Raw genomic sequence first — 12,319 nt, forward strand, 5'->3', positions numbered from 1 at the left:
CTGATGCGATCCCTTCAATTTATTTTGGAATAATACAATAATTCAAATGGGAGTTAGGCTCTAGGATATGCGTGAATGATTTTAATATTTTTTTGAATTGGGGTCACGACAAGAAGTTCCTGATGCATGGAGTTTGTTTAGCTCCTTTGATTGCAGGATTTTTTGTCTACAAGTTTCTTTTGTGCTGCGCGAGATGCTCTTCTGTAAAATTGTGGAAAATCTGTCTATCAATCTAGATAATCGGCTGTTGCAAGAATTGTTAGAACTTTCTTCCGCGAGAATTAAAAAAAAGTAGACGATTATCTGTTAAGACTGTACATTGTACGCCATATAGATAGCTTTTGCCCTCTGCTAGTAACAATAAAATATGCCAAGTAATTCTGATTCGTTAGCAATTTATCTCTCATCGGCATTCTTTAAAAATCACGGCGTATACTCAATTTTTGCCAGTCAACATTAGCGTTTTGTTCCAACGCAGCTCTTCGTTCTGATCTAGAGTAATGACAATTAACCCAAAATATAATTGGGGTGATCGTGCCAATTTTTGGCGTTTGGTGCTATTTGTTTTTTTTACTCTATTTAGTTTTATTTCGTGATTTGTAAATCATAAAAGTTTCAGTTACTTTTCCATCAAGTTCGAAGTGGATAAAAAACTTGCGCTAGATTTGATTAGAAATTACTAGTATAATAAATTGCTCCCAAAATTGAGCAATAATTTTTAAGGCATTGGATGGCGGCTTTTATTGAGTTTTTACTGCGGCTGCTTTCGACTCGAGGGCAAATTTCTAATCTGCCAAAATTTGTATCCAAGCCATTCAATTTTAATTTTGCATATGACAATTGAATAAGTTGAACCATAGATTATCTTCGTCTTACCGCTTTAGGCTTGCATTTTTCATGTGGTCTTCTTTATTGCCTGTACTGACTGTGATTATATCGCACAGAACGTTATTCTGTAGACATATTAGCCTATATTGTATAGCTTTTTTAATTTGTGCCGGCTTGTACGATAGGCCATAGAACCCGTTTTTTAAAACAAAATCTACCTGTTGGTTCCCCACGAATGTTATCAACTAACATGATTTTGATGCTTCATGTTGAAGTTGAAGATGACTATAAGCATATTTCAGACCCCTTACCCGTTTTTAATTTCAGTCAAGTTTTTTGATGTGAAATCAAAGAGCTTTTCGATAGTTATGAATGTTGGAGAAATAAAGGTTTAATTGGAGCAACTTGATAGTTCTTCCACATGATCTCTGTTGTGTAGTCTTGGCCTGCAGATTTATAGGGAGTCCTCCTGTTTTAATGCTTAGCCCTGTATTTTATATCGAATTTCATTTTTGCTATGTGTGTTTTAGATAAACCAATACATGAAAATAAGCCTTGAACTAGAATAGAAAATGCATGTTTTATTAGGAATTGAGTTTGCTGAGTGATATTATTAATAGGTTTAACCGAATCTGGTTGTTTTTGTAAAGCAGCAATTTTTGCGTCTTATGTCTGTCTGTTCTTCACAAAAAGTGACTGTATCCGATGGGCAATTGAGCAATTAATCCAAATGCATGTATTTTTAGGTAGGTGGTCAAATTCCGTTGTACAATCCATTTGTCCCAATTGAGTGGTGGAATCGCAGTATAATTCTCTCAAAAAGCGTCGATATGTTAACGCTTATTTCGTTATTTTTTTTGCTGACGGCGTCAAGTGATATTTGCTTAGAATATGTTTTGAGAACGGATGAAGCGAATAATTGAAATTTTTGTGCAAATAAATTTTGCGACGCCAGACGCTACTTGCTAACTGAATGTTCAAAGCGAGACTGAATTTAAAATTTAAATTGATGAATTGAAGTTTGCAAAATTTAAGAAGAGAATGAAAACAAATTTAAAGTATGACTTGATCATAAAGTGATCAGATGGAAGCAACGAAACGAAAGGTGTTTACAGTTTGAACAATTTCTTTACAGCACTATCATGTCTATTAGTATGATCACATTATTCACCTGTCTAGACGGAAATAACAAAATCACATTAATATATGAACGTCAAATGACACCAAATATGGATGACAGTGGGGATATGAATTAAAACGAAATATAGAAAAGTCGTGTTTCTACGACACCTGTAAACTAAAATTTTCTCTAACTTCTGTTCTGTGTTCGTATCGAACAGAAGTTAGAGAAATTTCTAGTTTAAACCTGGCATGAGACATGACTTTTCCAGTTTGAGTTTTTGTTCATATTTCCAAATATATCGTAATCTTTTTTCGTTGGCACACACTTAGCTTAATATGATCAGAATTGGTTTCCAACGTCTCTAGCTGAAGTGACGCGTCCACTTCTTCAGACCCTCTAACTGGTGAACATCTCAACAATCCCTTATATCTGGTAGACTTCCTGAGCACCTCAATTTCAGGAATTGTGTTTGCTCGAACACTCATAACCATGCACACCATAGTTGAGAAATTTTCTGTTTGTAAAGATAAGAAATTTTAGTATCGTCATCTTATTCTAGTCAAAAACGACAAAGTTTCTTACAATTTTCTCGTCTGAATCGTCGTTTTTGTTTGCATTTATCAAAAAAAAAGATGCGGCATTCGTTTTTTAAACATAAGCGAAGTCTGGCATCGTCGTTTTCCAAACGTAAGAGAGATTCGGTATCGTTTATATAAATACCCCGTTTATAGAAATACCCTAACTTTTAATTTCTGAGTTTTGTTAGTCCGGCAGACTAAACAAAAACGGTTGAAATTTAGGTTTCAAACAAAACGAACCGTCAAAATATTTGCTTTTAATCTACAAGAAAGAGTATCAGAAGTCAGTAAATGTGATTAATCAAGAGAATTCTCATCAAAATTGAAATATACGTTACATTTTCGATACACGTTTGAATTGCCCGCTAAAGAACGCTATCAGTACGCCTGATTACATCATAAACAGAAAAATCTAAATTTTTGTATGGAAAAAACTGACAATTTCTTACGTCAAAAACGAATCATACCGACGATCTCTTTACGTTTATATACCGAATCTTTCAAATCCGAACGTACCAAATCTATCTTGCGTCCAAAAACGACGATACCGAATCATCACAGTCGAAACCGTCAATATCGAACTGACCGCACGTACCAAAGCTGTCTTACGTTTGAAACCGATATACACCGATGATGTCTTCCAAACTTTTAATCATTTCTGTTCGTTCCTCTCAACTAAGAGCAACCAAACACAAACACAACTGCCGACCATGTCCATTACGTCTGCATCCGCGGGTAACTTGTCCTTGGTGTGAAATAAGACGGGTGACTTGAAGACACTGCTGACACTTTTCAGAAAAGTCAGATTTCGTTTAAGCAACAGAAAAGGCAGTCAAGGAAGTAGAAAATAAAAAACAACAGCCATTCAGAAATTTTTTTAAAAAATTTGGGACTCCAATTTCAAGAAGCCAATTTTCTGTCAAGAATTAAAAGAAGTGAATGTTTCTCAACTAACCTTAGTTTTTCTCACAAAAAGAAACAAAATAAAAACTATCAACAAAAAAATTAACATTTCAATAGCATCCTGAAAATAAATATAACTATTGCAGTTTTTGAGCAAACTTTCTATACTTTAACAATTTTACTGCCCTTCAGCTATTTTGCACTGGTTTTGACAGTTATTTATTGGTTTTTGTCTCCAGAAGTTTTGGTTTTTGCTATTTTCCCAATTTTTTCCACTATCAAGGTTTGCACATCGCTAGAATTTTTGTTTGTTAAGAATTGAAAAGCGACCGCCAAACTAAACTCATGAAAAAATAGTTGCCTTGGCTTATTCTGTGCAGTCTTTGAACAAAAACTCCTAGAGTGCTTTTGGAACAGCTCTGGTATAGCGTTTTGCTGTTGAAATAACAGGAATCAGTACATATTGGTATGAGACTATACGGTACGGGAAGCGTTGAATTGTATCTAAAACCTCTACACTGTTTTTTGACCACAAACAAATGAATGAAACACGATATTATTATAAAACACTTGATTCTGAGCTGAATGAAACATTTGATATGAAACATTTGCCGGAAAGAGAAACCAGAAATTTCCTTGCATCATTTGTCATGCGAAAAACGCCATGCCTAAATGGAGGCCTTTCGAACATTTTAAAAGGATGGGCAGAAAGTGAATGAATTTACATAAAAACAAATATTATGATGTCTCGGATATAAGTCTTAAACTTAAAATTTTAAATCAAATTAATCGCTTGGTTAATTTTACATGCTAGAAATTAGGAATCATGCTTTATGAACTTTTGAAATTGCAACAACCTAAGGTTTGGTTTGCTTAAAGTAATCTAATAATAATCTATGTGAATGCTGCAATTATTCTGTCTATTGTAAATTTTTCATTTAAGTAGTTTTAAGGCGTTTAATCATTTTTACTGTTGCTTTTTGTTAAAATTTCCTCTTCTGCGTTTCTTTTTTAATTTCAGATAGAATTTCATTAAAGATATTAAATTTCCAATTATCCCTTTAAATCTTCGAGATCAAAGATTGAAATCAATTTGGAACAATTAATTATTCTCAATTTAAAACAAGGTATGAGGCAAATGAAAGAGTGGGAAATAATAACAGAACCCTGTTTGAAAAAGTACAGGTAAAATATTCGCGTATTTCCCATTATAGCCCAATTCCGCCACGAAATTATAGTCCCCATTATGGTATAATTATCATGATGGAAGTTATACGTTCTAGGACCACTAAGCGGGCCTGTTAGTGAAAATTCGGAATTTTCACACACAAAAATTGAAAAGTTAGTTTTGACTTGGGAATCAAATTGCCAAGTGTGATCCAAGTCTGATATGACTATAATACAATTGATATTCTAATGATTCAGTACTCATTTTTTAAAGAAAGACTTGCATTTATTTGTGCCCAGTACTGAATCGTACTTGGAGTTCGGTAGGGCAAATATTCAAAATAATTTATTTGATGAATTTCGAAGTGTCATTTACACCTTTGAGTCAAAGTCTTCTGGTATCGGTTTCTTACCACAAGGGTTTGACTGAACGGAAAACAAATGAGATATGAAAACTCCCAAAGCTGAACTGAAGTGGATACAACAAAATGGCATTTTACTTCAAGATTGGCGCTCACTTCCGGGTTGAGGTTTCTCCAAATCCTTCTTAATTAATGTGCTGGCAGCCAATAATGCGCTTGCAACCTAGAAATGCGTATATTTTTCAGCCTATAAATCATTTATAATTTTCCGCTCAAATGTGCTGAATTTTCAACCCATTTCTTACATAAATGCATGAAAAACACGTGAACAGATTAAGACGATAATTTTGTAAATTGTTTCTGCTGAAACACTTTTCTTGGCTGCTCTCAGCTCTATTCTTGAATAATTTTGTCGCTTTGAGGCACAATTCTTACAAAACTCTATGACTGAAAATTCCTCACTTTTTTCACAATTTTTCTACAGACTTTCCATACCCAACGGTTTTATCAGCACTTTTTCACATGACATTCCCCGCCCCAGCCCAATCTTGAATCCAGGTCTCTGTAACAAGAGCCACCACTTCCACTGCACCACTTTCCCACAGAAAAAGCAAAAAAAAATGCACTAATAAGCATATTTGCTGTCTTGTATTTTAATTATTCCATCACCAGTAGTTAACTGCTAAATTATCACTGTAAATCACTTTAAATAATCTGAAATTTTTTTGGCGTTTTTGAACTCTTTCCTTCCGTGTTCTTTCGGATATTTTAGGTTTTCCTGTAAATCAACTTATACTTGATTTTGCGCTGAAATTACATATTATATGCGCTTAAAATACAAAATGCGGGAGTATAATCATTTGTGGTTTAAATGGCCTCAAAATGACGTCGAGTTAAGTACAAAATTAGGGATGTGATTGCTTTTTTTTCATCAACATTTTTTTCCATTTTTCTCCAGCTTAAATGTTGTGGGCAACCATTTTTATGGTGATTTCATAGGGCGTGAAGAATTGAAAAACATCTCTGAAAGTCTAGGATCTTTTCCGTTTGTCCCCCCCTCCCCCCGCCCAGTGCGTTATGCAAACCCCAGTTACAGAGTAGGTGTCATTAGAAAGAAATTCATTATGTAAAAATATGGCCTTTGCGTCTGGAGGTGCAAATAAAATGCACACACTAAGCTGGGGGCACAAACGGAAAATATCCGTCTTCATTTACCCCCCTTTTCTGCAATTTTCCACCAATGAGCTGACAGGTAGATTTTATTTTTCACAGGGATATATTTCGAAACAAAATCCGCGGAGCAAAAAGGTATAGGGCCACCCTACTTATCACTAATCAAGACCAAAGCTCAAAAAAAATTGAAAAAAAAATCGACTGCATTTGCAATTTTAGCTCACTCACTGATTAGTTATATCGGCAACAACAAATCCTGATGCCAAGATGACAGTTTTTATGAGCATAGTGAAACCGAACATTGATGGTAATAAATGTCACCCAACATTTTCACTAATTTTGCTATTTCCAGCCCAAATGTTTAGAGGTTTTTTTAGTATCGCAGAACCAATATTAGGGGGACTCTTCTCTCAATAAATGTTTTCCGAAAATTCATTTTCAGAGCGAAAAAATTTTCACTGTATTGATACAGATGATATCAGCAAAAGGTTACTAAAAAAAACTTCCAATGGTTGTTAACTATGCTAAACATTACACCAAATTAACACTCAAAGCTATCAAATAGTGAGAATGCTTAATTGACTTTCTGACAAAAAATTCTGCCTAAAGTTAATTTTTCTAAGCAAATTGCTTTTTTAACCAGATAATAAACTAATTCTCTGCTGGTTCTGTATCCAGTTATGCTTTGATGAACCCTATGTCTAACAACGCAAGAACTGTACAAGTTAAAATATATTAGAATTTCAGCTGACAGGTTTCAAAGTTTCCCATAGGCATGTAGACAGAATAAGCAAAAAGTATATTGTTTATTCTGTCTACAGAGCTACGAAAAAATCTTTCCCCTCGTTTAATAATTGGCTGGCACCGGAGATGCTGTATTCTTGGCAGTTATCAGATGATGTTATTTCTGATAAATTATTAGCTCAAAAATTTTCATAGAAACAATACATTTTTCTGCAGATGAACCTTTGACGAGTCTGGGTTAATCAAGTTATACTTGATTGGTGGTTTCCCGTAAAGTCATTTATTTCATCAGAAAAAGGTTGTGAATAAATTATCAAATCATCCGAAGTTTTGGATGCAAATCATGACTTTTTAATTACAATTCTACAAATCCAGTAGACAATTTCTTGATTAAGTGTTTTTAACATAGTCGGCAGATTGCAAGAAATAGCCGCGGCAGACCCAATTGACGCTCATCAGGATTGAAACAGAAAAAAATGTCAAAATGGATTCAGCTCCTAAACGGAAAACTAACAAGTTGGATGCTAATGCCAGCTAGCACTCGCTCTAATGAACTTTGATAACCTAATGCACTTTCACTTAATGACTGGGCTTCCTCGATTGATTCTGTTTTTTCTTCTGATTTTGCACATTTGGCATTGAACGTATTCACTACATTGCAAAACTCAATAAGTGAAAAAGTCCATTCAGTTGAAACAGTGAGTGAGTTGATTCACGAGTCAAACCCGAAACTCGTAACTTATTTAAAATGAAATATGTGAACGAAAGATATAACGAAATAAATATTTTAAAAAACATAGCAGGAAAAGTTCTGAATTACAATCCAAAAAAATGAATTGACCAAAGACCTGACAATTAACATTTCTACATCAACATCAAATCCACGCAGTTAAAAAAAACACACTCTCATACGCGCAAAACAGAAAAATCTGAAACAATTTAAAAATTTCTTTACTCAAGATTTGGTGTTGAAAGAATCATTAAAAACAACAAATCTTTATCAAAAAATTCATTTAGGCATCCTAAAATTCAGTACAAATTATCAGAATTGTATGTGATTCAATGACAAAAACACCAGAAAGAGGTAGAAACTAATGAAAATGGCACAAATCGGAATATCACTTAAAGTGAGCGGCGTGAGAGTAACAGAACGTCATAACTACATACCACAATCCTTATCCAGAGCATATCTTGAAACTACAGGAGTAAAAAATTACTTCTTTGAAGTTGTAATTGCTCAAAAAAGACAATAGGACTACCACGGTAAGAGTTACAAATTCACTTAAAAATTTCAAAAAAAATTATTTCATTCAATTGGAATAAAATGTTTGCAAAACAATGAAGCGGATGAGGTGATCAAAAGTACGGTGGCAACAGATGAGCCCTGCAATTAGTATGAGCCGATTAAAACGACCCATATATATAATTTTTGCGACCAATATACACTGCAAAGAAAAAATAAATTTATATATATATATATATATATATATATATATATATATATATATATATCGTATTAAGAGCACTCAGAATAAATAATGCTGAAAAAAGAAGTCAATTTTACATACATGAAAACAAATTTCAGGTAAATTTACAGGTAACTTGAAAACAAATACGCTTCAAACCTAATCTCTTCATTGGTCCCTTTACTACTTTAGGGTGATTAAAATTGCTACTCGCATTTTACTTCTCATTGACGTGAAAAAGCCTAAAAAATTGTGAACAAATCTTAAAAGAAAGACAGCGCACCAATGCTATCCAAACACTTTGAGAAATGAGAAAAATGAGAAATTATAAATAATAGCCATTGAGAAGCTGACGGCGGTTATTATTAACCTTCAAACAAATTCTTGCTTTAAAATCATAAGGAAGTCACGTACTTATTGAACTTCTTGCAAGAATTAAATAGGAGTAAAATGATAAGAAAAAGTTAACCAATCGGGAAAGTTTGGCTCTTCGATTTTCGCTCTTGCTCTGTGAAAATATCCATATCGTGATATAGTGTTCCTAAATTGGATAATATGATATTTTTTCTCTGAGTTTTTCAGACACTCTAGATAAAAGGGATGTGACCATGAAATTTTCATAGTTGCTTGACACGCTTTCTCAAATTATAGTTCAAAGAAATAAGTAATTTCGAAGAAATAGGTAAGGGAAAGAATTTTTATGCTGTGAGAACCTAACTGTTTCAACGGAACCCAAAGTTGTTACTGTAAAAACCATCAAAATATTGTAAGAAATAAATTGTTTTTTACAATTTTTGTTCTGAAAAATCACCATTGCCATTGAATTTATATGGAAATCACACATCAACCAAATAGTTTGCATTAAAGTCAGGGTTCCCATGAATGTTATTTGGTCCTATGAACAACTCTAATTTGATAACCAAGCTATTTGCAAAACTGAAAAAAGTTGAACAGCCGCGGGGATGTATCTTTTTCGTAACAAGGAGGCTCTGTAACGTGCATTCGCACATAATGCTCCGACTCCGCTCATCCGCATACTTCACTTACTGGTCTACCAAATAAGGAAGAGGTAGAAAACTTCATATATTAGGCAGCAAAAAATCATATTTTCTTCAACAAACCACTAAATGTATAAAATCATATCGCATTACACGACCAATGAAACCTGCCAACAACGTGACTAAGAGACAAGACAATTAAATGTTTCAAATAAAAAACATCAATTACAATCATAACTCGATGTCTATATTTAAAAAAAAACACAATCACAAAATCAAAATGGCTTCCGATAACACCTAAACTAAACAAATTAGAATGTACAATACTAAAAAAGATATCAAACCTTCCCTAATGAGACTCCGTATCAATTCAAAAAAAAGTCTACAGAAAGAGTAAAGTTCAAATAAAAGTTTCCATTTCTGATAACCGTTATTTTCTAAGTGATAAAAACCGTTGGATATCAACTGAAATCTACAAAAAGATTCATTTATATCTCTTGATGAAGGGATTGAAATTTGTTATTTTACGCGACTTCTTGTCGTTATCCAGATTATGTCATCAACAAAAAACGGTGTCCAAGCTGTTAAATGAACATATTTTTTCTGAAAAATTTAAAGTAATTTCATTTGCAACTTTTTAATATCAATGGAACCTGCCCATTAGTGTGACAATGCGGAGAAGAAACCAACAACAACCTGAAAAATTCCCAGATAATCAAAATCTCATTTTTTTTGAAAAAAAAAGAAAATGCGTAGTGTCGTAAACGAAACAGTTAGAAGAGACTGTATTTTGACTCACTAAGATACTACCTTTTTTTACAGAGACTAAGCTACTAATCCTTTAAAGTGGCAAAGCTTTAAAGCGATAGATTTCTCGAGAACAAACATTTACAAAAATAAAAACAGATTAGTCTGCAATTCCTTAGGAATCAAATTGGGCTCGATATAAGTGATACAAACGCAAAAAACATTAAACACCTACAGAACTCCAAACTTATCCAACAATTTTACGAAACCAAAGTATTAAAATCATGGAAACGATAAGATTTTCAAAACAATTAAAAACGATTAAAAACTGAAGTGATTTTCATTCTCAACTTGCGTCTTATTTGATTATCAATGAATCCTCTTTCTATAAGATTTATGTGGAAAAAATTAAGTTTTGACTAATATAGAATACTCAGAAAAAAATTTGTGAAAAGCTATCCTCAGCCCTAAAGACATCTGTCAAAAGACATTACCCAGAAAAAAATAAATATTTGGTTCAACAAAAAGTGACGATATCTATCAGTAATGAGATTTACCACAAAAAAAGGGAAAGTTCAAAATATTTGATTTTTTGAAAAGGTTTCATCCTAAATTCGTTAAAACCATTAGCGATGTAGTGAATTTACTAAATTGGTTCAATTATACGTCCAAAAGAAGCAATTGAGATCTTTCTTAATCTAGAATATTTTGAAGGACTGCAAAAAAACAACAAAAATAGGTGAGCTAAAATTTTCATAAACTGCAAGAAATAAGTGCGTGGAAGACCTCAAAATAATAAGTTATTCATCAAAATCACTAAAAAAGTTCAAATGAGCTTTCTTAAGACCACTGCATCTCTTATGTGCCACAGGGAAGAATTTTTTTTTCTAATTATCAAGTTATTTTTATATCAGGGTGATTCCCCCGCCGGCCCCAAAAACATTGCTCTTACATTTGCAATGAAAACAAAATAGAGCTCCTAAGAATATTGAGTAAAAAACATCAGATTTTGTAATTCTCTCATAAATTATGCGAAATGCTTTTCAATTCAAACTCAGTTAAATTACTCTCTATTAGGCTTTCCATTATTCTTCTATTTAATTTAATTGCCTCTTTTTTTCTAATATTCGGATTCTTTAGTAGATTCATCTTCTGTTAATTACAAGTCGATACCAATTCTCTCACTCTTCGTTCGCCAGATAGTGCTTTTCCCAATTTTTTTGTTTGATGAAGTTATTCTTTATTTCACTTTTATCTTTTTGTCTAAGCACTTGCGCTAACATGATTGATTGTTCATAAAGATATAGTCGAAGAGGGATGCTATTTTTTTTACTTTCTTACACTTTCTTTTACGAAAAAATAAACCTCAAGAAAAAATTTTAATGTCTTTGTAAAGGCTCAATTATTGTTTTCTGCAGCTCCGTAGAACAATACTCATTACTGACAGCGTGGTTAATTGTACCGTTTATATATTTGATCAATAATTTTGAATAGAGATGAGAAATTACTCCATACAAAATACTGTTGAGTCTTTTATATTTTTTCACAGACGATATGTCTTCTTGCATGCTTGATTCGCAACTCTTGTAGTTAAACATTATTTGTGTTTTCTGTTTATTCAACGTTTATTTACTTTCCTTTATCCATTTTGATATATTGCACCAATCTGATTCAAATTCAGTTTTATTCTGTTTTTCAAAATAAGTTAGAATCATCCATAAATAGTAAAGCTTGATTTTTGCAGGCACGTCTTGTAGATCGTCGATATAGCTTATAAACATTATTGGTCCTCAAATTGAGCACTTTGGTTTTCCTAGAGTATATTTTTTAACGTTTGAACAGTCAATTCCGATTCGATCTTTCAAGTGTTATATCTTGTAGATAACTTTTAAGCAAGCTTATAGTTTTTCCTTTTGTTTCAAATTTAGTAAGAGTTGATGATCATTGTATCAAACAATTTTGATAGATTTAGTAGTTTGTAATGTGTCTTGACGTTTCTGCTTCGGTTGATTAAAGGATTACCAATAGTTTCAACTATTTCATCAACCGTGGAATTCTAGCTGAGAAAGCCCATCTGTTTCGAAGACAAGATATTATTCTTTAAAAAGAAGTCTAATAGCCTCCTATATATAATTTTCGAAAATTTTTCCAGAGACAGGCAATACTGATATTGGCCTCTAATTAGAGACCTCATTTTTATCACCAGTTTTGTGTACCGGTATTGCTCTAG

Source organism: Convolutriloba macropyga, chromosome 8 (genome assembly GCF_964194025.1).
Source record: "Convolutriloba macropyga chromosome 8, txConMacr16.3, whole genome shotgun sequence".
NCBI classification, from domain to species: domain Eukaryota; kingdom Metazoa; phylum Xenacoelomorpha; order Acoela; family Convolutidae; genus Convolutriloba; species Convolutriloba macropyga.